Below are 27,341 nucleotides of genomic sequence, written 5' to 3' on the forward strand. Positions count from 1 at the left end.
TGACCCCAACGTGATTTGAACACGCAACCTTCTGATCTGGAGTCAGACACGCTACCGTTGCGCCACGAGGCCTACACAATGTGTTTGAGATGTTCATCTATATGAAGCTTTCACAACACAAGGGGCTTTAAAATCCCCGCCCATTCCCACCAGGTGTCAGAAGCAACGCTCACCAGCCAGTCACCATATGTTTTTTTCTTAAACTTTTGTGTTGCGTTCATGGAAAAGCATCATTCATTAACCCCTCACCTTCTTTTGCACAATGAAAGAAATGCTAACTGAGGGCCAGTCGATACTTCAATCATTTGTCCTGTGCTTTGCGGAGCGGGCAGGGAAGTGGACCTGAGTCCATGATCGCATCGGCCATGATCGTATTAAATGGCGGAGCAGGCTCAAGGGGCGTATGACCGACTCCTGCTCCTATTTTTTTTGTTCTTATGTTCTTCTGCATGTTAACCCATTTTACACACTGTATTGCCGATGTCAACAGGAATCCGGGGCAACTTTTGTCAAATTTAACAACACCGGTTATTCCTTCCGTGCAGAGAAAATAGAATCAGTAGTGAAGATAAAATCCTACGGTGATCATTTTCAGATTCAATGCAGTAGGATTTCAAATAAAGTGAAAGAATTTTACAGTGAAAAGATTTGGAAGTGTTACTTGTATTTGTATCTTTAATTAAACTTTGTGGCATCTGACTCCCGTTCATGCCTCTGCTGAATAAGACAGGAGGGTTTGACGTTGACCAGACTGCACTGCCCCTGATATTTGTGAGCTCATCCTATATATTCAGTGGTTTCTCGCCCTTTGATGGGCTGCAGTGTAGCGGATATCACGTTGGCCTCACACGCGAAAGGTCCCCGGTGGATCTGTTTTCTCTCACTGAAAGTTATCTATTTATTGGTTAAATAAAGAGCAATTCAGGAATAAGGGAGCCCTTTTAACAGGAGAATAAATAGCAAATAACGACAGCAAATGCTGGAAATCTCAGCAGGTCAGGCAGCATTTTCCAGGAGACTAAACTATCCTCCGATTGTTCCCTTTTCGCAATTATAAAATCATGTTTCTACCCAGAATCAAACCAGGTACTTTTCACGTGTAAAGCAAACATGATAACCACTACACTACAGAAACCTCTGGCACAACAGCCCCAACAGAGGGGAGCTGACCAGTGAGCTCCCTCTGTGCTGATCGGGAATGTGTTGGCTCACCTTAAACAACTTCTGTCCCACACTGAAAGTTCTCAATCCTTCTCCTCCGCTGCCCTTTACAGAAATGTCACGGATCACCCACCCTCCGTGTTCACTTCCACATCCTCACAGTGGGGCCACAGAGGCTCCTACCGTCTCCCGGCGATCAGCGAACTCGCCCAGTTTACGAAATTAAACCCCGAACACGTGCCTGGCAAAGGGCAGGAGAAGCCAGATAGTCTGTAAGCTCGGTCTATCGCAGAAAGTATTGGTATTCATGGTGATTACAGCAATTATTAATCGTCTCACAGACCTCAATTATTTTTATGCGATGAATTGATCGAGAATTGAAACCAGTTTAGTGCGTCGGATCTTAACCCTGCGACCACCAGGGAACGGTTATGATACATCTGGATATATTTATATATATTTAAATGTGAACCTGAATATCAACGACTAGCTACCGAGACCTCATGGCACAACGGTAGTGCGTCTAACTTTGAGTGAGAGAAATTGTTCCACAGTGACACCCATTTCATCTTTTGTTCCCTTTTAAACGCTAGAAACTGAGACAAGGGGAATAAATAGAGAAATAAAAGCACAGGGATAAAGACAAGAGGAAGAGAGAAGGGGAAAGATACTGTCCCCACCCAGAACTAATGCAGAAACCCCTCTGCTGCGCTCGGGGTGGCCACCCACAGCCTGGATACACGAACGGGAGAACACCAGCGGCAGGTCGGGGCCATAAAAGGAACGGCGAGCGGCCCTGGGAGCAGCTTGGAGGTCCCTGGAGACTACTCCAGGGAGCAGCGCGAGCTGGTGCAGGAGGGCGGCGGCAGCGAGGAGTGGCATCATCAAGGTCCAGGTCGGTGATTGGAGCGTGTGCAGGTACAGCAGGAGCGGCGAGAACGGGGCAAAGGAGCGGCGAGAGACTGTAGAGGGACGTGATCGGGGCCCAGGGGAGGCATGAGTTCAGGGCCAGGGGCCCAGGTTTAGCACGTGCCCAGCCCACACTGCGATATGTGTGTGCACTGGGTCCGTGCAGCAGAGCTGGTCTACAGTAGTCTTGGATAACCCTTGCCACTGGACCAAGACCTCGCTCTGTCAAGCCCGTGTGATGGCTGGGGTGCAACTGCCACCACACGTTAAAAAAATCCACGCACAGGCATCTTCCACCCTTCGGGATGTAGTTCGGGTCCTTCATTGAAACACTTGTGAACTCATCCTTTTTCGTCATGGATTCAAGTCATCCTCGTTTCGAGGGACCGCCTATGATGATGATGATGATGGATACATTAACGTCCCAACAGCTCATTGACTGCAGGAGTGCGGCGCTTCAGAAGACATGTCGAAAAGGCAAAGTCACTGATTCCGTCTCATGTGCTCCGCCGATCAAGAACAGCAACACACACTAAAAATGCTTCAATAATGGTTACATCTTATCTCCACATTTTCTGAGCAGGTGGTTTGTTGGTCTCGGGATATGATTCTTGCTTCGTGGTTGTTACTTGAAATTTGCAGAAAGATCCTGATTTCAAATCCCAGACCAGCCTTGAGTTTGCATCGAACTTTTGCAAAGAAGGACTTGCATTTCTGCCGCGTCTGTCAGGAACTCATGACGACCCAAAGCGCTTTACAGCCGTTGAGTTGCCTTTGAAATGTTGTCATGTGACGAAAGATGTGCCCAAATCACCTCAACTCTTTGCAAACGAGTTCATCGAATCAAAGAAGTTTACAGCACGGAAGGAGGCCATTTCGGTCCATCGTGTCCGCACCGACCAACTCGAGGCTATCCAGCCTAATCCCACTTTCCAGCTCGAGGTCCAAAACCCTGCAGGTTACGACACTTCAGGTGCACATCTAAGCACTTTTTAAATGTGGTGAGGGTTTCTGCCTCTACCACCCTTTCAGGCAGTGAGTTCCAGAACCCCACAACCCTCTGCGTGAAGAAATATCTCCTCTAAACTTTCGACCAATTACTTTAAATTTATGCCTCCTTGTTGTTGACCCCTCTGCTAAGGGAAATAGGTCCTTTCTATCCACTATATCTCGGACCCTCATAATTTTATACACCTCAATGAGGTCGCCACTCAGGCTCTGTTCCATGGAAAACAAACCCAGCCTATCTAATCTGTCCTCATGGCTAAGATTCTCCACTCCCAGCAACATCCTCGTAAATCTCCTCTGTACCCTCTTCAGTGCAATCATGTCCTTCCTGTAATATGGCGACCAGAACTGCAAGCAGTACTCTAGCTGTGACCTAACCTGCCCCACCGACCCCATCTCTTGTATTCTATGCCTCGGCTAATAAAGGCAAGCATTCCATATTTCTTCTCAACCACCTTATCTACCTGGCCTGCTACTTTCAGGGATCTGTGGACATGCACTCGCTGGATTCTGGGGAGGACCCAGCAGATTGGAAAACTGCAAATGTAATGCCCCTATTTAAAAAAGGAGGCAGACAAAAAGCAGGAAACTATAGACCAGTTAGCCTAACATTTGTAGTTGGGCAAATGTTGGAATCCATTATTAAAGAAGCAGTAGCAGGACTGAGAAACATCGAAACATAGAAAATAGGTGCAGGAGTAGGCCATTCGGCCCTTCGAGCCTGCACCACCATTCAATAAGATCATGGATGATCATTCAGCTCAGTACCCCTTTCCTGCTTTATCTCCATACCCCTTGATCCCTTTAGCTATAAGGGCCACATCTAACTCCCTCTTGAATATATCGAACAAACTGGCATCATCAATTCTGCGGCAGAGAATTCCACAGGCTAACAACTCTCTGAGTGAAGAAGTTTCTCCTCATCTCAGTCCTAAATGGCTATCCCTTAGACTCCGACCCCTGGTTCTGGACTTCCCCAAAATCGGGACCTGTCCAGTCCCGTCAGAATTTTATATGTTTCCATAAGATCCCCTCTCATTCTTCCAAACTCCAGTGATCTCTCGATCCCTTGATTCCCCGAGACTCCAAAAATCTATCTAACGCAGCCTTGAATATATTCAGAGACTCAGCATCCACAGGCCTGTGGGGCAGAGAATTCCAAAGATTCATATCCCTCTGAGTGAAGACATTCCTCCTCATCTCTGTCTCAAATAGCCGACCCCTTAACCTGAGACTGTACCGCCTGGTTCTAGACACTCCAGCCCGGGGGAAACAAACTCTCAGCATCTACCCTGTCAATCCCCTTCAGAATATTGTGTGTTTCAATGAGATCACCTCTCATTCTTCTAAACTCCGGAGAGTATCGTCCCATTCTACACAATCTCTCAACTTAAGACAGTCGTCTCATCCCAGGAATCAATCTGGTGAACCTCTGTTGTACCACCTCCCAGGCAATTATTTCCTTCCTCAAATAAGGAGAGCAAAACTGTGTGCAGTACTCCAAGTGTGGTCTCACCAGGGCCCTGTACAATTGTAGCAAGACTTCCTTACTCTTGTACTGTGGGCTATATATTAGGTACTATGGGGCGAGTGCCCTCTTTTTTTGCTGAATCGACGGTCGTATAAAAAGATATTAAAATTTGACAGTTGCTCGGCAAACATATTTGTATTTCCTTCAGTGTACTCCTTACTCTTCAAGGGCTAGATTTTCCCCAAGCAGTTTTGTCGGCGCACTGACCTCAAGCGCACCGACTTTGCGCGCTGGAAACGGCTCGGGGAAAAACTCACCCCCTCCTGGCCGTTGTGTACAGTCCCCGGAGTCCTGGCGTGCTGTTGATGGTGAAGTGGGGGGCGGAGCCAAATGCCTGCAACGAAAACACTGCCGGCATCTTCGTGCATGGGCAGTAGGGAGAGAAAACTTGGCACTCTGCCATTTTTAAACAGTGTCAAACCCGATGAAAAAAACAGCAGCTTCTCAGCTTCTCCGGTCGCTCAGCGGGCTCGCCCCCCGTTCCTCCCCGATAAAACGCACAGCTCCAGCAGCTGCAACTTCTCCGGTCCACAAGCTCACACTTCTCCGGTGTGTCTTCCCTCGCCTATCCTAGTGATATAGGGACCGAGTGTAATGGAGCCAAGTTTGCTGATGATACAAAGATGGGAAAGTCAATTGTGATACAGCAACGAAAATCTCAATTCCGGAAGAGCAATATGGAAAAGTCAGTGACCCCGACGTGATATAAGCACGCAGCCTTCTGATCTGGAGACAGACACACGACCGTTACACCACGAGGTCTACAGTGCAGAGTGCCCATGTTTGTATACATGAAGGTTCCTGAAACACAGTTTCATTTACCCTGCATTGGTGCAATGAAAGGGCTTTAAAATCCCCGGCCACTCCCACCGTGGGTCAGACAGCATCAGAAGCAGTGCCCACCTGTCACTCACCCTCTCACGCCCGCTTTCATCACCTGCTGCCCGCGGACTGCAGCAAATCCAGTTCATCATCATCATAGGCAGTCCCTCGAAACGAGGATGACTTGCTTCCACGCCAAAAAAGGATGAGTTCACAGGTGTTTCAATGATGCACCTAATATTCCAGGTCCCGAACTGCATGTTGAAGGGAGGAAGATGCCTGTGCGTGGATTTTTTTAACGTGTGGTGGCCGTTGCACCCCAGCCATCACGCGGGCTTGACAGAGCGAGGTCTTGATCCAGTGGCAAGTGTTATCCAAGACGACTGGAGTCCAGCTCTGCTGCACGGACCCAGTGCCCACACATATCGCAGTGTGGGCTGGGCCCGTGCTGCCCCTGGGCCCCTGGCCCTGACCTCACGCAGCCCCTGGACCCCGATCACATCCCTCCACAGTCTCTCGCTGCTCCTGCTGTACCTGCCCACGCTCCAATCACCGACCTGGACTTTGATGACATCACTCTTCGCTGCCGTCGCCCTCCTGCACCAGCTCGCGCTGTACCTTGCCGTGGTACACCACCACGCTGCTCCCAGGCCGCCGCTCACCGCTCCTTTTATGGCCCCGACCTGCCGCTGGTGTTCTCACGCAGGTCGGGGCCTCCACGCTGCTCCCAGCAAATCCAGTTACACCCCGTGTCACCGCACAATTCTCATCTGTGATTGTAAGCTGACTATATTTAAAGCTATCGCAGAGGCTGCAAGCAGTGTTCCCTGGTAGTCTAGTGGTTAGGATTCGGTGCTCTCACTGCCCTGGTCTGGGTTTGATTCCTGGTCAGAGAAAGCATTTTTACAGAGCAAGCTGACAAATATAATTCAAGTCTGTGAGATACTGAATAATTGTTTCAATCATCATTAATCCACCCACATGTGTTGCACACTGAAGGAAATACAAATATGTTTGCCGAGTGACTATCGGATTTTAATAACTTTTTATACAACCGTAGAATCAGCAGAAAAACAGGATATTAGGCCCATAGTACCTAATATTCCGCCCATAGTACAAGAGTAAGGAAGTCTTGCTCCAAATGTACAGGGCCCTGGTGAGACCACACCTGGAGTACTGCGCACAGTTTTGGTCTACTTATCTGAGGAAGGATACACTTGCCTTGGAGGTGGTACAACGGAGGTTCACCAGATTGATTCCTGGGATGAGAGGACTGTCCTATGGTGAGAGATTGTGTAGAATGGGCCGATACTCTCCGGAGTTTAGAAGAATGAGAGGTGATCTCATTGAAACAGACAATATTCTGAAGGGGATTGACAATTAAATGTTGAGAAGCCCGGCTAGCTCAGTCGGTAGAGCATGAGACTCTTAATCTCAGGGTCGTGGGTTCGAGCCCCACGTTGGGCGATTACTTTTCATTAAACTTTTATATTGCTTTCGCGGGTCAATATCATTAATGAACCCATGATCTTCTTTTGCACAATGATAAAAATGCGAACTGAGGGAGAATTGATAATTTAATGAAATTGATGAATAATTTGCTTGGTGCTGTAGGTTGAGATCATGAATGCCTGACTGATGCCGATAGCTTTCTGCAGGTTGACTGTGGTGTCGGCAGATAGTAGCTTTATCATTAAATTATCATAATTTAATGAAAGCAGCGCCTCAGACCGCTCGGCCGTCCTTACTGTTAGATGCTCCAGTTGCAAGTTATTACTCTGGAAATTTTCAGTCCAGGTGCTTGTTCAGGGCTGTTTCAGCACAGAGGGAGCTCACTGGTCAGCTCCCCTCTGTTGGAAATGCTTTGCCAGAGGTTTCCGTAGTGTAGTGGTTGTCACGTTTGCTTTATATGTGTAAGGTCCCTGGTTCGATCCCAACTGGGAGCATTATGTTTAAACTTGCTGTGGATGAACAATCTGAGCCGAGTTTCGTCTCCGAGCAAATGCTGCCTGACCTGCTGAGATTTCCAGCATTTATTGATTAAAGTATCAACTCTCCCTCAGTTAACATTTCTTTCATTGTGCAAAAGAAGGTGATGGGTTAATTAATGATGCTATCCCGTGAAAGCAACACAAAAGTTTAACAAATAAACATATGGTGACTGGCAGGTGAGCGCAGCTTCTGACACCCGGTGGGAATGGGCGGGGATTTTAAAGCCCCGTTTATTGCAGAACCTTCATATAGACGAACATCTCAGACTCAGTGTTTAGGCCTCGTGGTGCAGCGGTGGTGTGTCTGCCTCTTGATCAGAAAGTTGCGTGTTTAAATCATGTTGAAGTTCCTGTCCTTTTGGGTTATTCCAGAATTAATATTTTCTTTGCTGTTTCGCAATAACCAGACCCTTGCTCCAAGGTCTGTCTCACTGTTTCCCCGGTGTCAGGCAGAGATACGCCTGCTGTCCTCATTTACTTCATGTGACAGGACACAAAAGTTCAAAATCAAACTGCAGGTGGCCACACATAATATTGAGCAGTCAGGATGGCCGAGCGGTCTAAGTTGCTGCATTCAGGTTGCAGTCTGCTTTGAAAGCGTGGGTTCCGTAGTGTAGTGGTCATCACATTCGCTTAACATGGAAAAGGTTCCCGTTTCAAAACCAGCTGAAAACGTGCTCAATTAAATATGAGAAGCATTGAATAATGTGCATTTCTTGTTCAGTATTAACAAAGCATAATGTTTCCCAGTCCTGCTATATTTACTGAATGCTCTGTACAGTTCGGTACACATTCAAACTCTACAGTTTCCAGCCCTGACGATGCAGAAAGCCCATCTCAAAGCTGCACATTCCAGCTGCTTTCAGTTGAGTTGTGAGAGATTATTGACGGATCCTGCAGCTGTGAAAGGGAAAGATGTGTTAGAGGGGTCATCAAACGAGGCCATGTGGGTTGAATTAAAGAACAAAAAAGGGGCGATCACACTACTGGGAGTGCACTTTTGACCCCCAGGCAGTTAGAGGGAGATAGAAGAACAAATATATGGGCAGATTGTTGAGAAGTGCAAAACCTATAGAGCTGAAATAGTGGAGGATTTTAACGACCCGAATATTAACTGGGAAAATGATAGTGTGAATGGTACAGATGGTGGAGAAGTCCTAAAATGCATTCAGGAGAAATTCTTTATCCAGTATGTAACAAGCCCATCAAGGGAGGGGCGGTTCTGGACTGGGTCTTGTGATCGAAGAGGGGCAGGTAGAAGGGGTATCAGTGGGAGAGCATTTTGGTGCGAGTGATCAGACTCAGTAAGGTTTATGGTAGTTATGGAAAAGGACAAAGGGGACCAGGAATAAAAGTTCTCAATTGGGGTAAAGCCAATTTTGCTGAGCTGAGAAGGAATTTCGCCAAAGTTGACTGAGAACGGCTACTTGCTGGTAAATCAGTGTCAGAGCAGTGGAAGGCATTCACGGAGGAGATCCTGAGGGGACAGAGCAAGTATGTTCCCTTAAAACAAAGGTGGGACTAACAAATCTAGAGCTCCCGGCATGTCAGGGGACATACAGGGAAAGTTAACGAAAAAAAGGGAAGCTTATGACAGATACCGATAACTCAATACTGCAGAAACTCTAGAGGTGCAGAGGTGCAATTAAAAAATATATCAGGAAAACAAAGAGAGAGCATGAGAGAATGTTGGCAATTAAATCTGGTAAAACCCAAAGATGTTTTACAAATACATTAAGAGCATGATGATAAGTAGAGAAAGAGTGGGGCCTATTAGAGTCCATAAAGGGAATCTGTACGCTGAGGCAGAAGACGTGGGTAGGATTCTGAATGAATACTTTGCATCTGATTTCACAAAAGAGAAGGGGGATTTGGACTTTGGAATGAGGGTGGAGAAGTGTGAAATATTAAATGAAATAAACATAGTGAGAGAGGAAGTATTGGTGGTTTAGCAGCTTCGAAAGTGGATAAATCCCCAGGCCCGGTTGAAATGTATCTCAGGCTGATAAGAGCAGCAAAAGAGGAAATAGCAGAGGCTCTGACCACCATTGTCCAATCCTCACTGGCTACAGGTGCGGGACCAGAGTATTGGAGCAATGCTAACGTTGCACCTTTGTATAAAAAGGGAGAAAGGGATTGAGTAAATACAGGCTGGCCAGCCGAACCTTTTACAATTATTTGTAAAAATCCTGAGGGACAGGATAAATCTTCATTTGGAAAGACATGGATTAATCAAGGATAGTCAACATGAATTTGTCAAGGGAAGGTCATGTCTGACTAAGTTGATTGCATTTTTCGAGGAGGTAACCAGGAGGGTTGATGAGGGCAGTGGTATGATGTAATGTATATGCACTTTAGCAAAGCTTTTGACAAGGTCGCACTTGGCAGACTGGTTACGAATGTAAAAGCCCATGGGATTCAAGGGCAAAGTGGCAAGTTGGGTCCAAAATTTGTTCAGAGGCAGGAATCAAAGCGTAATGGTTGATGGGTGATTTTGTGATCCAGTGGGATTCCGCAGGGCTCAGTGCTGGATCCCTTGCTTTTTGTGGTATACATCAATGGTTTGGACTGAAATGTTGAGGGTATGAGTAAGAAGTTTGCAGATGACACTAAAACAGGCTGAGTGGTTGATAATGAAGAAGAAAGTGGCGGACTACAGGAAGATATCAATGGATGTTTCAAGGCGCTTTGCAGCCAATGAAGTACTTTTTGAAGTGCGGTCACTCTTGTAGTGTGGGAGACACAGCCGCCAATTTGCACACGGCAGGCTCCTATAGGCAGCAGTGTGATGATGACCAGATCATCTGTCTCTGTGATGTTGATTGAGGGATAAATATTGACCAGGACACGAATCCTGGCCACATTGATCCTCCCACCACTTCACACTGTTCTCCGAGGGACCAGCGCGATGATACTAAAACAACAAGCGAAGTTGGTAAGCTATCCATGCAGTCCATCGGAATCCAGCCACACCACCTGATACCACGGGTAACATCTCTCCATGGATTCTGCAATCTGGATCAACAAACCAAAATCACATCTTATAAGGAATTCCGGGAGGTGCTTCAAGCTTTATTACATATATGTTAACATTTTTAAGGTATTTAAACAAATACCGACGTTTTTGAAATGGGCGTCTGGGTGACGTCATCAAAACCCTGGTCGCCATTTTGGAGCGTGAGCAGGAACATCGGCAGGGCCCAGGTAGAGAGGAGTGGGAAGGTCGGGGCGGATGAGCGGTGAGCGTTTGTGGCGAGATGCGGTGAATGTTTATGGTGGAGGAGCGGCGACTGATCGTGGAGAAGGTGCGACAGATGAGGGGACAGGGCCCAGAAGAGCCGAGGGCCCAGGGGCAGCACGGGCCCAGCCCACACTGCGATATGTGTGGGCACTGGGTCCGTGCAGCAGAGCTGGTCTCCTGTCGTCTTGGTTAACCCTTGCCACTGGACCAAGACCCAGCTCTGTCAAGCCCGTGTGGTGGCTAATGTGCAACGGTCACCCCACGTTAAAAAAATCCACACAAAGTCATCTTCCACCCCCTCAATTGGATTCAGGACTGGAACATCGGGTCCTTCATCGAAACACCTGTGAACTCATGGAAGCAAATCATCCTCGATCGAGGGACCGCCTATGATGATGATGATCAATGTACTGGTCAGGTGGGCAGAACTGTGGCAAATGGAATTCAATCCAGATAAGTGTGAGGCAATGCAGTTGGGGATGTTTAACAAGGCAAGGGAATACACATTAAATGGTACGACACTGAAAAGTGTAGAGGAATAAAGGGACCTTGGAGTGCAGGTCCGCAGATCCCTGAAGGTAGCAGGCCAGGTAATTAATGTGGTTAAGAAGGCATATGTAATACTTGCCTTTATTAGTCAAGACATGGAGTACAAGAGCAAGGAGGTTATGGTTGAACTGTACAAAACACTGGCTACACCACAGCTGGAGTACTGCGTGCAGTTCTGGTCACCACATTACAGGAAAGATGTGATTTCACTGGAAAGGGTGCAGAGGAGATTTACTAGAATGTTGCCTGGTCCGGAGAATTTTGGCGATGAGGATAGTTTGGAGATGCTGAAACTGTTTTCTTTGCAACAGAGGTGTCTGAGCGGAGACCTGATTGAGGTGTATAAAATTGAGGGGCCTGGATAGAATGGATCGGAAGGTCCTGTTTCCCTTGGCAGAGGGGTCAACAACCAGGGGGCGTAGAATTAAAGTAATTGGGGGAGGTTTAGAGGAGATATGAGGGGACATTTCATCACCCAGAGGGTGGTGGGGGTCTGGAACTCAATGCCTGAAAGGGTGGTAGAGGGAGGGACCCTTACCACATTTAAAAGATACGTGGATGTGCACTTAAAGTGCCACAACCTACAGAGCTCTGGACCGAGAGCTGGAAAGTGGGATTCGGCTGGATAGCTCTTTGTCGGCCGGCGGGGACACGATGGGCCGAAATGGCCTCACTCTGTGCTGAAACTTTCTGATTCTATGATTCTATTAATATAGATATATATTTATAAATTATACCATTACCATAATTTTTCCTTGGTGGTCGAGTGGTTAAGATCCCGAGCACTAACCCTCTTTCTATTCTCAATCAGTTTATCGCATGAAAATAATTGAGGTCTGTGAGAGGATTAATAATTGCATACCTCGGGAGCCTATTATCAGCGAGGGCAGGCATCGATGACGAGGTTCAACACTGCCTCCAGTGCGCCAGTGCAGCCTTCGGCCGCCTGAGGAAGAGAGTGTTCGAAGATCAGGCCCTCAAATCTGCCACTAAGCTCATGGTCTACAGGGCTGTAGTGAGACCCGTCCTCCTGTATAGCTCAGAGACATTGACCTTATACAGTGGGCACCTCAAGTCGCTGGAGAAATACCACCAATGATGTTTCTGCAAAATCCAGCAAATCCCCTCGGAGGACAGATGCGCCAACATTCGCGTCCTCAATCAGGACAACATCCCCAGCATCGAAGCACTGACCACACTCGACCAGCTCCTTTGGACGGGCCACATTGTTCGCATGCCTGACACAAGACTCCAAAAGCAAGCGCTCTACTCGGAACTCCTGCACGGCAAGCGAGCCCCAGGTGAGCAGAGGAATCGTTTGAAGGACCCTCAAAGCCACTTCATAAAATGCAACATCCCCACCAACAGCTGGGAGTCCCTGGATAAAGACCACCCTCAGTGGAGGTAGAGCATCTGGAGGGTGCTGTGCACCTCGAGTCTCATCGCCGAGAGCATGCAGAACACATGCACAGGCAGCGGAAGGAGCGTGTGGCAAACCAGTCCCACCCACCCTTTCCTTCAACCACGGTCTGTCCAACCTGTGACAGAGACTGTAATTCCTGTATTGGACGGTTCAGTCACCTGAGAACTCACTTTTAGAGTGGAAGCAAGTCTTCCTCGATTTCGAGCTACTGCCTATGATGATGATGAATTGCTGTAATCACCGTTAATAACCCCGTTACTTTCTGTGACACACTGAGTTTACAGACTCTCTGGCTTCTCCTGCCCTTTGCGGGACACTTGTTCCGGTTGTAATTTTACAAACTGGGTGAGTTCGCTGATCGCGGGGAGACGGCAGGAGTCTCTGTGTTCCACTGTGAGGGTGTGGAAGTGAACATGGTGGGTGGTAATTACGTGACATTTCTGTAAAGGGCAGCGGAGGAGAGGATTGAGAGCTTTCAGTGTGGGACAGAAGTTGTTTAAGGTGAGCCAACACATTCCTGATCCTCCTCTCTTGTTCTGAGGCAATCCCCCGGAGTCGAGGATGACTTGCTTCCACATCAGCATCGGTCCTGATCAGCACCGAGGGAGCTCACTGTTCAGCTCCACTCTGTTGTGTTCCTTGTAACAGAGGTTTCTCTAGTGTAGTGGTTATCATGTTTACTTTACATGTGAAAATTTCCTGGTTCTATCCCGGGCGGGAACATTATGTTCAAACTTGCTGTGGATGAACAATCGGAGGCGAGTTTCGTCTCCTGGCAAAAAAGCAGATGCTGCCTGTGCGGTACCAGAACTGAACACAGTCCCCCAAGTGAGGTCCAACCAGGGCTTTGTGTAGCTGCACACAACATCTGTCCCCTTGTGTTCCAGTTATACGAACATAAGAAATAGGAGCAGGAGTTGGCCACACTGCCCCTCGAGCCTGCTCCGCCATTCAATAAGATCATGGCTGATCTGATCATTCACTCAGCTCCACATCCCTGCCCGCTCCCCATAACCCCTTATCCCCTTATCGTTTAAGAAATTATCGATTTCTGTCTTAAATATATTCAATGTCCCAGCTTCCACAGCTCTCTGAGACAGCGAATTCCACAGATTTACAATCCTCTGAGGGAAGAAATTTCTCCCCATCTCAGTTTTAAATGGGCGGCCCCTTATTTTAAGATCTAGTTCTAGTCTCCCCCACCAGTGGAAACATCCTCTCTGCATCCACCTTGTCAAGCCCCCTCATAATCTTATACATTTGGATAAGATCACCACCCATTCTTCTGAATTCCAATGAGTAGAGGCCCAATCTAAACAACCTTTGCTCAGAAGTCAACCCCCTCAACTTCGGAATCGACCGAGTGAACCTTCTCTGAACTGCCTCCAGAGCAAGTATATCCTTTCGTAAATATGGAAAACAAAAGTGCACGCAGTATTCCAAGTGTTGTCTCAACAATACCCTGTATAACTGGAGCAAGATTTCCCTGCTTTTATACTCCATCCCCTTTGCAATCAATGCCAAGATTCCATTGGCCTTCCTGATCACTTGCTGGTGATCGAGTTCGCGAGATATGAAGGCCAGGTTAACATTAGTCTTATTTGATTATTTTCTGATCCTGCCCATAACATTTACATAACACCATGTTGACTCTGTCAAATCATGTTATAATTTTCGAAGTGCTCTGACACCACTTCTTTAACAATGGATTACAGCATTTTCCCGATGACTGATGTCAGACTAACTGTCCTGTAGTTCCAGGTTTTCTCTCTCCCTCCTTTCTTGAATAGCGATGTTACATTTTCTACCTTCCGATCCGCTGGGACTGTTGTAGAATCTGGATATCGTGGTGCAACGGTTACGGGTCTAACTCCCGATCTGGAGGCTGTGTGTTCAAATCAGTTAATTTAGCTGTTGTTCTTCCGGAATTGATATTGTGTTTGCTGTTTCACAATAACCAGACCTTTGCTCTAAAACCTGTCTCACTGTTTCCCCAGGGACACATTCATGTTACAATAAACATTCTGAATCAGATGCCTGAAGTGCAGTGTGTAAAATGGGATATGGTTTAACAGTTAACATGCAAAACACAGAACCAATTATTCAATTATCGACTCTCCCTCAGTTAACATTACTTTCACTGTGCAAAAGAAGCTGATCAGTTAATTAATGAAGTTTGCCCGAGAAAGCGGCATAAAATTTAACGATAACGATTCACCCAACCTGGGGCTCAAACCCATAACTCTGAGATTAAAAGCCTTATGCTGTATCTACTGAGCTAGCAAGGATTATGTAAATCACGTTCCCTGTCGGTGAGGCGCCTGTTGGTTCCGTCCCATTTCCCTGTGTTTCCCGATCCTGTCTGTCTCTCTGGCTCTGTTCAATCTGTGTGTGGCCACCTCCAGTTTGATTTTGAACGAATACCCGTGTTTGTGTATTCAGTAAAAACAGAAAATGCTGGAAACACTCAGCAGGTCGGGCAGTATCTGTGGAGGTGGGGAAGTGGGAAAAATCGATGGGTCTGTTTGTGGCATTGATCTGCTGCTGGGAAGTGAGGCAGCGCTGCAGGATGCTTTTTTTCGAGGTGTAAGCAGAGATTTCCGTCGTGTAACGGTTATCACCTTCGCTGCACATGTGAAATATCCTCGGTTTGAGCACGGACAGAAACATTATTTTGGCGAATATTTTTCTGTGGAATACATTTTAAAAAGTAGCCCCAGGTTCCTTGTATCATGAGCGATGGGCATTTTAACTCACTCTCCTAAAATACAGTGTGTGTAAAATCAGATAGAGGATAAAACTTCATCAATGATTGAAGTTCCTTAACTCAGTAAAGTTCAGTTATTGAAGTTTCCATCGATGCATTGCATAAACATAATTGAGGTGTGTGAGAGGATTAATAATGGGCTTTAATAGTTAATGAGCCCATTACTTTATGTTATAGACCCAGGTTACACACTCTCTTGCTTCTGAAAGAGTTCAGATGCGTGTGGGGTGATTGGGGCACATCTTTCCCCACATAGCAAGGTTCCATTGGTACTTCATTGCCTTTAAATCACTTGGGGATATCCTGAGTTGTTGAAAGGCCACGTAAAAATGCAGTCATTCTTTGCAAAAGTTCTAACCGCAAGTTCAAACTTCGCCGGCAAATGGAGGCTCACCCAGAATTTGTTCTGACACCACGACAAAGTCCTTAAAAGTGGGATTCAGCAGTTCAGCTGCTCGCTTATCATTTCCGTCTGACCTGGTGCTGCAAGTGGAGATGTGTCCGCAGTGTAGCGTTTAACACGTTCACCTCACACACGGGAAAGCTCACCGGGTGGAAATATTTTGTTGGAACTTTCTCCTCATGCATGTTTAGGGGAGAGATTGTTCTCCAGTGAAAGGACATAAGATCATAAGAACGTAAGAATTAGGAACAGGAGTCGGCCATTCGCTCCATTTTAATTTTTTCAAAGTGATTCCACCCGGGGACCTTTGGTGTGTTTGGGGAACATGATAACCGCTACACTACAGACACACGGTTGTAGATGTTGTCTAAGGAACATAACCAGAGCTCCAACCAACACATCTGGCCGATACTTCAGGAGCTGGTTTTATGAGAATAGAATGACGGCGCTATATTTAGGAAGGCTGTGAGAGTGGCAGGAATTGATCTCGTGTTTCCCAGACTTTCTACACAGGAACATAGGAACAGGAGAAGGCCATTTGGCAGCGAGTAGTTAAGATCCGGAATGCGCTGCCTGAAAGGGTGGCAGAGGCAGAATTAATCTTATCTTTCAAAATGGATTTGGATAAGTATCTGAAGGAAAAATATCTCAGGGGTGCGGGTAAAGGCCGAAGGAGTGGGACTAGCTGAGAGTCGGCACGGGCTCGACAGGCCGAATGAACTACTTCCGTGCTGTAACCGTTCCATGATTCTATATTATGTTTAAACTTGCTGTCGATGAACAATCGGAGGCGAGCTTAGTCTCCTGGTAAGAACGCTGATGCTGTCTGACCAGCTGAGATTTCCAGCAATTCTGTTTTTATTTGTTATTTATGGATTCAGTCGGTACAACTAGAGCTTTCTGATTCAGAAGATTCGAGGGGCACAGAAAGTTGGGAGTTTAACGACTTTGAAAGCAACATTTTTGACATGTGCAGCTTCGGTCAGAGAAATGTTTGTGTAATGATTTTTTCACAGAAAGGGATTCAGAATTACACCTTCTGGCTTCACACTTCTCTCTGGGCAGGAAGTTAAACAGGGGTTTCCGTATTGTCGCGGTTATCATCTTAGTTTCTCACACTCAAACGGTCTCATGTTCAAACACAGGCAGAAACATTATTTTAGAATATATTTGCTGTGAAATAAATTGAAACATCAACCTGCAGATGGCCACATACAGCATGAAATAGTCAGGATGGCCGAGCGGTCTCAGGTGCTGTGTTCAGTTTGTAGTTTTTTCTGGAAGTGCGGGTTCGAATCCCACTTCTTCCTTTTCGTCATTGAGCAAAACCCATTTGCTTGGCACCACGACCAATTCCTTTAAAGTGGGATTCAGCAGTAAACCTGCTCGCTTAACATTTCATTCTGACCTGGTGCTGAAAGTGAAGATGTTTCCGCAGTGTAGCGGTTAACACGTTCGCCTCACACGCGAAAGCTCACCGGGTGGGAATATTGAATATTTTCTGGAGCTTTCTCCTCATACATGCTCAGGGTTGCGTTTGTTCTTCTGTGGAAGGTCATAAGATCATAAACATGTAAGGATCAGGAGCAGGTAAAAATACATCTCCTCACCCCACATCCCCCGCCCCGGATTTTTCCTTTTTACAATTATCTTATGTCTGTGTCCTCTGGAAACAGTTTCCCCATAATTCTGAAAATCTCTATTAAATATCCCATTGACTGTGATTACTGGGGTTCAATGTGGGGAATGGTCAGTTCATCCACTTTGCACCGAAGAATGATCGACCAGTGCATGATCTAAAAACATTATGTTAGAGAAGAGTTTTTCTGTGAAATAGTTGCTCCTGTTAATTTGAACAAAAGTTGCACCGGATTCCTGGAGTCATAAGTGATACGTCCTTCCTGTACAGTATAAATGCACACGAGGCCAATGCTTGAGAGAAGGTCAGTCTGTGACCTGTCCTTTATTCCTTAGCACACAAGTGATGGAAGTGAGTGGAGCTTCCCCTTTTATACCTGAAGGTCCAGGTTAGGAGTGTCTCCCACAAGTTCACCACCGAGTGGTCATTGTTCTCACAGTGTACAACTTGTCAGTTTATACATGGGTTGCAATGCTGGTTGAATACATGACATCACCTCCTACGCCAAAGTCTTTTTGGGATCACAGGTTGAGTCTCTCTGGTGGTTTGCGCTCTCTTGTATAGCGCCTGAGTTGGGGCTCCGGTTGTTGGGCGCTGGCCTGCGTGTCTGCTGTTTGCGGTGCCTCAGGCCTATCCGGACTGCCCACAGTGACTGGGCTCTCCTCCCTTTGGTTCCGGTGTTCGGTCACCTGTGCTGGAGTGAACTCTAGATTTGTCCATTGGTAAGTTTAACTGCAGAATCCTATTGCCCTCTTTGGCAATCACAGTGCCTGCGAGCCATTTAGGCCCTGCAGTGTAGTTATGGACAACAACAGGGTCGTTTACACCAATATATCGAGCCCTCGCATTCCTGCCATCGTAGTTATATTGTGATTGGCGCCTGCTCTCAACAATTTCTTTCATGGTGGGGTGTATAAAGAATAACGGGTTTTGAGCGTCCTTATCATTAGCAGCCCTGCGGGTGGAACCCCTGTGAGCGAGTGTGGTCGGGATCTATTGGCCAACAGGAGGCGTGATAAGTGGCTTTGTAGGGAACCCCCTTGGATTCTGAGCATCCCCTGTTTGATTATCTGCACTTTTCGCTCTGTCTGGCCATTTGAGGCTGGCTTGAACGGTGCCTTTCTGACATGGTTAATTCCATTGCCTGCCATGAAGTCCTGGAATTCAGTGCTTGTGAAGCACGGGCCATTGTCGCTGACCAAGATGTCTGGTAGACCGTGGGCGGCGAACATTGCCCGTAGACTTTCTACCGTGGCAGAGGATGTGCTTGAATTTAAAATGTCACACTCGATTCATTTGGAATGGGTTTCTACTGCAACCAAAATCATTTTTCCGATGAAAGGACCTGCGTAGTCATCATGGATGCGTGACCAAGGCTTGGCGGGCCATGGCCAGGGGCTAAGGGGGGCTACCCTGGGTGCATTGCCCAGCTGGGCACACGTGTTGCACCTGCGAACACAAACTTCCAGATCTGCATCTATCCCTGGCCACCAAACGTGTGACCTGGCAATTGCCTTCATCATGACAATGCCCGGATGCTCATTGTGGAGTTCTCTGATGAACACCACTCTGCCCATCTGGGGCATGACTACGCGGGTTCGCCACAGTCGGCAATCGGCCTGAATCGAGAGTTCATCCCTGCCCCTGTGAAATTGTTTAAATTCCTCAGGGCATGCCCTGTACGTGGCTGCCCAGTCCCCATTCAGGACACATTTCTTGACTAGGGTCTCTATTTGTCCAGACTTTAATCTGACGGGCTGTCACGGGTGAGCCATCGCTTGTGTAAGCTTCAACAGCCATGACCATCTCAGCAGCATGCTCGGCAGCCCCCTCAGTGGTGGCTAGTGGGAGCCTACTGAGTGCATCTGCGCAGTTTTCAGTGCCCGGTCTGTGCCGAATTGTGTAGTCATAGGTGGCTAACGTGAGTGCCCACCTCTGTATGCGGGCCGATAAGTTTGCATTTATGGCCTTTTGTCGGCCAAAAGTGACGTGAGGGGTTTGTGATCTGTCTCCAGCTCAAATTTCCTGCCAAACAGGTACTGGTGCATTTTCTTTACCGAATATACACATGCGAGCGCCTCCTTTTCTATCATCCCGTAGCAACTTTCGGCCTGGGACAGACTTCTGGAGGCATAAGCTACCAGCTGTAACTGACCCTTGGCATTGACCTGCTGCAACACACACCCGACACCATAGGACGACGCATCGCACGTTAACACAAGTTTCTTACATGGGTCATATCGTGTTAACAGATTGTTGGAACATCACAAATTGTGTGGTCTATTAAAAGCCCTTTCCTGGCTGTCCCCCCAGACCCATTCGCGACCTTTGCTTAGGAGCACGTGAAGCGGCTCTAGCAGCGTGCTCAATTTGGGAAGAAAGTTCCCAAATAGTTGGGGAGCCCCAGGAACAACGCAGCTCCGTCGTGTTACGGGTCTGTGTGCTCTCTGGATCGCTTCCGTCTTGGACACAGTAGGGCTCATCCCGTCTACTCCTACCCTCATCTTCAGGAATTCTACCTCTGGAGATAGGAAGATGCACTTCGCCTTTTTCAGTCGCAGTCCTACCCGGTCCAGTCTGCGTCGCACCTCCTCCAGGTTGTGGAGATGTTCTTCAGTATCGTAACCCGTGATGAGGATGTCGTCCTGAAAAACCACCGTCCCTGGAATCGACTTGAGGAGGCTTTCCATATTTCGTTGGAAGATCGCGGTGGCCAAGCTAATCCCGAACGGACATCTGTTGTACTCAAACAACCCCTTGTGTGTCGTGATGGTGGTCAGCTTTTTCAACTCTCTCGCCAGCTCCTGGGTCATGTAAGCTGAGGTCAGGTCCAATTTTGAAAAAACTTTGCCACCGGATAATGTCGGAAAGAGGTCCTCCGCTTTCGATAACGGGTCCTGGTCTTGGAGTGACACCCGATTGATGGTGGCCTTTGTAATCAGCATATATCCTGACCGACCCAACCGCCTTGAGCACCGATACAATCGGGCTCGCCCAGTCACTGAATTCGACTGGCAAGATGATGCCTTCCCTCAGCAGGCGGTCCAATTCGCCTTCTATTTTTTCCCACATCACGTACGGCACCGCTCTGGCCTTGTGGTGCACTGGCCTGGCGTACCCCAGGTTCCTTGTCTTCTGAGCAATGAACATTTTAAACCAATTTCAAAAATTCAGAGTGTGTTAAGTCAGATAGGGTGTAAAATATCATCTATGATGAAAGCTCCTGAAATTATTACAGTTCAGTTATTGAAGTATTGACTGTAAGTCTGCAAAACAATCCGGGTGGGAATATTGGCCCAAAAATTCCGGTTGGAGGCTTCCCGCGGGCAATTCCTTTCCGATCGGTGATGTTTTAATCACCCCATCTCCCACAGAGTTTAATTAATTGCATGTAATTATTTGAAAAAAGTTTGAATTAAAAAGTTACTTTCCGAACTCGGGCTCGCTCTGTGAATGCCTAACCACTAAACGAGCAGGATACACGTTAAATAATTTCATTCCAGACTTCATATTTTCTTTGCTGTTTCACAATAACCAGACCTATGCTTCAAAATCTGTCTCACCGTTTCCCCGGTGTCAGTCAGAGAAGCACATGGGACTGAATCAGTGACTTTGCTTTTTCGTCCTGTCTTCTGAAGCGCCGCACGGTCCCACTCCGACAGTCAATGAGCTGTTGGGACGTTAGTGTATCCAGGCTGTGGGTGGCCACCCCGAGCGCAGCAGAGGGGTTTCTGCATTAGTTCTGGGTGGGGACAGTATTTCCCCTTCTCTCTTCCTCTTGTCTGTATCCCTCGGCTTTGTTTTCTGTATTTATTCCACCGGCCTCATTTTATGTGTTTAAAAGGGAACAAAAGATGAAGTGGGCGACATTCTGGAACATTTTCTCTCACTCAAATATATATATTTAGTGAAGTGAAATAAAGAGCAATTAAAGAATAAGGGAGAAGGCACTGTCGCCCTTTTGACAGCAGAATAAACTCGCCCATGGTTGTTCATCCAGAGCAAGTTTTAACATAATATTTCTGTGCGGGATCCTTTCACGTGGAAAGCAAACGTGATAACGGCTCCACTGCGGAAACCACTCTGACCAGAAGTACAGCAGAGGGCAGCTGACCAGTGAATGCCTTCTGTGCTGATCGGGAATGTGTTGGCTCACCTTAAACAACTTCTGTCCCTCACTGACAGCTGTCAATCCTTCTCCTCCGCTGCCCTTTACACAAACATGTCACTGATCCCCACCCACCGCCCCACATCCCACATCCCCATCGTGTTATCTTCCATGTTAGCACAGTGGGGCCGCGGAGGCACCTACTCTCTCCCCGTGGTTAGTGAACTCAGTCAGTCTGTAAAATTAAAGGGGAACAAGTGTTCCGCAAAGGGTACGGGAAGGAAGAGAGTCTGTAACCTTGGTTTAATTGTTTGTCAAAGGCTACCCGTCCTGTTGTGTATTTCCAGCAGTTTCCTACTTTCACAGGTGGAGATACCGGGGCTCGACCATGCTCCTAAAATACAATGAGGTCGGGATAAACGTTCCTCACGTACACAGGGCAAAATAAATGATTGAAGTTCTACAATGGATTAATTAATGATGTTTAAATCAATGAATCTTTTTTTCACATGAGATGCATGTAACTCTTTCTTCTAAGGTTTTAATTTTGATGGAAGTGCAATTTCCCTGGCCGGAAATCGACCCAGGGCCGCGGTGGTGAGAGCGCCGAATCCTAATCACTGGACCACCAAGGAACGCTGCATTGCTGCATCGCTGCATCGTAATGCTTGGTGTCATTAATATTCTTTTCAATCCACTTGTTTCACACCGAAACACATCGTAATCTTGATCTGAATTTAACGTCACGTGATTCTTTGAAATCACCTTTAAATGATTGGGTAAAACCACCCCTTATACCACCGAAAAACAGCTTCGATTCCAGGTCAGGGCGGTAACTTCTGTATCAGCTTTTTTCAATTCAAAACCTTATAAAATTGACGACATGCAGCTAATATGAAAACATAAGAATTCATTTAATCACAGTTAAATAACCGATCACCTTTTTCAGGATGAAATAAATAATAATATAGTTACTGAGGGACACTAGTATCTTTAATCATTCATTTTCTCTTTACATGTGATGAATTTTTATCCCTATCTCATTGACATGCTGTATGAGAAATTGTAAGTGTTCAATACTCAGTTGTAAAACCATTGATTGTGTGTGTGTCTATTCTTGATAGGAGGAGCACTTGAGACCAAAGTTCCAGTTCGATATATGTATCAATAGAATCAATTTTCACCAGTTCCTTTAAACCCAATAAAATAATTTATTTTGATTGGACTAGATGGAGGAACATGATCCATGTAAACAATTGTTTTCATTTTACTTGTGCTGAATGCTCATAAAAGTATTGGAGTGGGAACTCACTGGATAACAGCACAGCTGGCAATGTTTGCGGAATATATTCGTGCAGCCAAAATGCACAATGACAACCCGGAACTGTGCGGCACCGAATCCTCGGGGAAAAACATTAAAAGCTTCGCCCGGAGATGGGTTTGGATTACCCACCTTTCAGTTACCAGCCGAATGCACTAAACCATTGCGCCACAGATACACACTGCAAGACATGCAAAACCAGGGTGTCAGTCAGTTAAAGCTTCAGATTGCTCTGACCGGGATGGAACTTATCCACTCTCAGTTGTACTTTTCCCAAGTAAAGGGTGGGACATTCATTGTGGATGTGTGGAAGCAGTCTGGTCCCGCACACTGCAGACACTTTCATGTCACCAACCAGCTCTCCCACAATCGGTGTGATCTACTTTCCAGCCTTCCAGTGCCTTGTCTGTGACGAAGTATGTTTCAAAAGTTTTGGCATAGTTGGTTCCATGGTGTAATGGTGAGCTCTCTTGACTTTAAATCCAGTGATCTGCGTTCAAATCTTGGTGAAACCTAAAGTCTTGTTGTCCCAGCTGCTGCAAATTTGGGACAAACAAGTGAAAGACACCTGGTGCTGGTGGGCAGTTTTGTTGCCTTTTTCATTGATGCTTGATCTACAAGTCGAGTTATCAAATTGTGTGCTCAACCGTCAGTTATCTGCTCCAAATCAGCGGAGGACAAATCACTTTGTTGTCTAATGCTGCCTTTGCCTGCACAATGTGTGCTGAGATTATCTGTGCAATATGCATTCCGCAGGATGAATAAAAGCAATGCTTTTTGAAATGCAGACACTGCATGTTTTGCACTCGACAAAACGTTGCATTTTCTTTACATTCATTTTACATTAATGCATTGCAATGCCAACGCACTTTTTACGTGGCAAGGTCGATAATTAGCAGAGCAGAATGAAGAGATCGCAATGTTTCTGTTTAAAGAATGGACTCAGTTGAGAATATTTTGTGGATTTTATTTTTCTGAGGCTATTTTCCCTGTGCTGGGGACACCCTGCGCAGATATGTGAAAAAGCTGGTTTTGTTAAAACTCCAGAGACCGCATGAAAGTTAGCTGGGACAAAAGACCTGTCAGTCATCCATTGACAAAAGAGCTGTCGGCCAGGAAGGGGGGCCACTGACAAAGCCACTCTAATTTGTAAAAGCACTTCTCACCTCCATCTCAGAAGGAGACAGAGAACAATGAACCCACCAGCCTGGCCAGCCAAGGAGGAGCTGGGTCTTTCCCAACACAAAGGCTCAGAGAGATGCCCAGACTAAGGGCCATCAGCCCAATGCATGGGTGGGATGGCCCATCACTGACGAAGTACCCGTGCTTAGAAACAAAGGGGTTTTAAAGATTGGCGGGAAAGATAGGGGTAGCAAGACTCCCAGTAAGACAGGGTGCTTTCCACTTTATTTTTAGCTTGGAGCTTGGTGTGAAGCTTGGAGCTTGCAGCTTGCAGCTTGTGTCTAGAGAGAGCCCCCTCTCGCTCTTGCTCTCACTCCACCGATCGATGTACCAGAGGAAGGGGCCGCAGTACTGCAGAAGAAGCCACCGAGACTGAAGACCAGGCAGTGACTTCCCACAGCTGAGCTGAGCAAGGAAACCGGCTGCGTGTGTTGGTGAACATCGTCGCGAGTGTCCCAAGCCAGTAACCAGATATCCCAGGCCAGCTGGGTAAGGGCTCAGGGTTTTCTCAGAAGTGAAGCTTTTCAGGGCTATTCTGGGGAGGGTAATTCATTGGTAGGGGTGGGGTTAGAATCCACCAGGGAATTACTGCGTGTTACTAGGTTCATTTCTGTACTGTATGTATGTTGTTTGGAACCGGGATTTTATTCTCCACAGAGACAGTGATTTCATTTAGCAGTGCATGTTTTAGACAGTGTATGTTAGACCAAATAAATATACTACGATGTATTACCGAAGCATCCCTTTCCGTGACTCATTTAATTTACACTCTGAATAATAATTCCCAGATCTAGAACTTTCGTAAGGTGGGGACGATTCAAACCGTCCGTCTGGCAATTGGGCGAGGATCACAAACACTTACAATATTTACGAAAGGATATACTTGCTTTGGAGGCAGTTCAGAGAAGGTTCACTGGGTTGACTCCGGAGATGAGTGGTTGACTTATGAGAAAATGTTGAGTAGGTTGGGCCTCTACTCATTGGAATTCAGAAGAATGAGAGGTGATCTTATCGAAACGTATAAGGTAATGAGGGAGCTTGATAAGGTGGATGCAGAGAGGATGGTTCCACTGATAGGGGAGACTAAAACTAGGGGGCATAATCTCAGAATAAGGGGCCACCCATTTAAATCTGTGATGAGGAGGAATTTCTTCTCTCAGAGGGTTGTAAATCTGTCGAACTCACTGCCTCAGAGAGCTGAGAAAGCCACGACATTAAATAAATTTAAGACAGAGATAGCTTCTGAACTGATACGGGAATAAGGCTTATGGGGAACGGGCAGGGATGTGGACTTGAGTCCATGATCGGATCAGCCATGATCATATTAAATGGCGGAACAGGCTCGAGGGGCCATATGGCCTACTCCTGCTCCTAGTTCTTAAGTTCTTATGTTCTGAATAGTGACAAACAAAAAAATGGTTTGAAATGGTTACACCTTATCTTCACGTTTGTCAACAGTTGGCTCGTTGGTCTCGGGCTGTGATTCTCCCTTCGGAATTGTTAATTGAAATTTACGAGGGGTCCCAGAGGAGCCCTGATATTGCTCGCAAATTTTTAAATTGCATCGAACTTTTGCAAAGAAGGACTTGCATATCTGCAGCGCCTTTCAGGAACTCATGATGCCCCAAAGCGCTTTACAGCCATTGAGTTATGTTTGAAGTGTTGTAGTTTGGGGAAAGATGTGCCCAGATCACCAAACATGAACCTCAACTCTTTGCAAAGAGTTTGGTGCAAATAATCAGGCGTCTCAGGGACTTGGAATTTCTTTGAATAAGTTCTGCTTGTACCTGCATTCAAGCTTGAAACAGCAATTGGGCTTCCATCTCACGGGACGTTTGGGGTTGATGTGCGTCGCTTTCAATCTTTGAAATTTCACCAAGCAAAGAAACGGTGAATCCAACTGTCCCTGTAAACATTTAGTTCCCGTTTAATCACAGGAATATCTGCAGTCAGGAGCTGAAAAGGAATTCAAACCTAATACCGGCTTCGGGACAATCAGAATACTTTGTCACAGACAAGGCACCGGAAGGCTGGAAGGTAGATCACACCGGTTGTGGGAGAGCTGGTTGGTGGTGACATGGAAGTGTCTGCAGTGTGCGGAACCAGACTGCTTCCACGCATCCACAATGAATGTCTCACCATTTATTTGGGAAAAGTACAACTGAGAGTGGACAAGTTCCATCCAGGTCGGAGCAATCTGAAGCTTTCACTGACTGACACCCTGGTTTGTGATGTCGTGCACATTATACTTCCATCAGTCTCTGTGGCGCAATGGGTTAGCGCGTTCGGCTGTTAACCGAAAGGTTGGTGGTTCGAGCCCACCCAGGGACGAAGCCTTTAACTGTTTTTTCCCGACTGTTCGGTGCCGCACAGTCCCAGGTTGTCATTGTGCGTTTTGGCTGCATGAATATTTTCCACAAATGTTGCCAGCAGTGCTATTATCCAGTTAGTTCCCACTCCAATATTTTATGAGCATTCAGTTCAAGTAAAACGATAACAATGTTTTACATGGATCATATTCCTCCATTCAGCCCACTAGAAATAAATTATGTGATTGGGTTTAAAGAAACTGGTGGAAATTGATTCTATTGATACATTTCTGGGGCCCAAGTTTCCACATGATTTGCGCCTGATTTTTGGGAGCAGCTGGTGGAGAACGGACTATCTGAGAAATCGCAATTCTCCACATTTTTTTTTCTGCTGTTCCAGTCAGGTAGAACAGTTCTACTTTGGAACAGAATTTTTTCTTCAAAAGGGTGCGTGTCCGGCCACTGACGCCTGATTTGAAAGTTTCCACAGTGAAAACGTACTCCAAACTAAGTTAGAATGTAGCAAGTGAAGATTTTTGTAGAACTGAAAAAACCTGTTCTACACATTAAAAAATCAGACGTAGGTTACAAATTAGGCGCCCAGAACGAGGTGGGGTGGGAAGGGAAGTCATTAAATTGTGCAATAAATCCTTATTTATATTTCTACAAATATTATACAAATAAATCCAACCTGAATAAACATTTATGAGCAAAGATAAGATTAAATAAACCATCTTCCTACCTGTGTGAAAGTGCTTCAGGCACGGAGAATGCTGCAGTCAGCCTGAGGCGCTCGTTCTTTCCGCGGTGGGGGTAGGAGGCGCCCGTTCTTTCCCGCAGGGGGCGGGGTATGAGGCGCCCGTTCTTCCCGCGGGGGGGTAGGAGGCGCCCGTTCTTCCCGCGGGGGAGGGGGGAGGTGCCCGTTCTTTCCCGCCGGGGGGGTAGGAGGCACCCGTTCTTCCCGCGGGGGGTGGGGG

The 27,341-nt window shown here is 46.7% G+C and overlaps 3 non-coding genes across 3 annotated transcripts; 2 read left to right on the top strand and 1 right to left on the bottom strand.

The window, feature by feature from the left end:
• Positions 1–72, bottom strand: trnaw-cca (transfer RNA tryptophan (anticodon CCA)). The gene has a single exon. It is a non-coding gene; the product is annotated as a tRNA-Trp (tRNA).
• A 6,753-nt stretch (positions 73–6,825) lies between these two features.
• trnak-cuu (transfer RNA lysine (anticodon CUU)) lies at positions 6,826–6,898 on the top strand. The gene has a single exon. It is a non-coding gene; the product is annotated as a tRNA-Lys (tRNA).
• Positions 6,899–26,312: 19,414 nt separating this feature from the next.
• On the top strand, positions 26,313–26,386 carry trnan-guu (transfer RNA asparagine (anticodon GUU)). The gene has a single exon. It is a non-coding gene; the product is annotated as a tRNA-Asn (tRNA).
• Positions 26,387–27,341: the final 955 nt, after the last annotated feature.

The sequence above is a fragment of the Pristiophorus japonicus genome, unplaced genomic scaffold, assembly GCF_044704955.1.
Source record: "Pristiophorus japonicus isolate sPriJap1 unplaced genomic scaffold, sPriJap1.hap1 HAP1_SCAFFOLD_113, whole genome shotgun sequence".
NCBI classification, from domain to species: Eukaryota; Metazoa; Chordata; class Chondrichthyes; family Pristiophoridae; genus Pristiophorus; species Pristiophorus japonicus.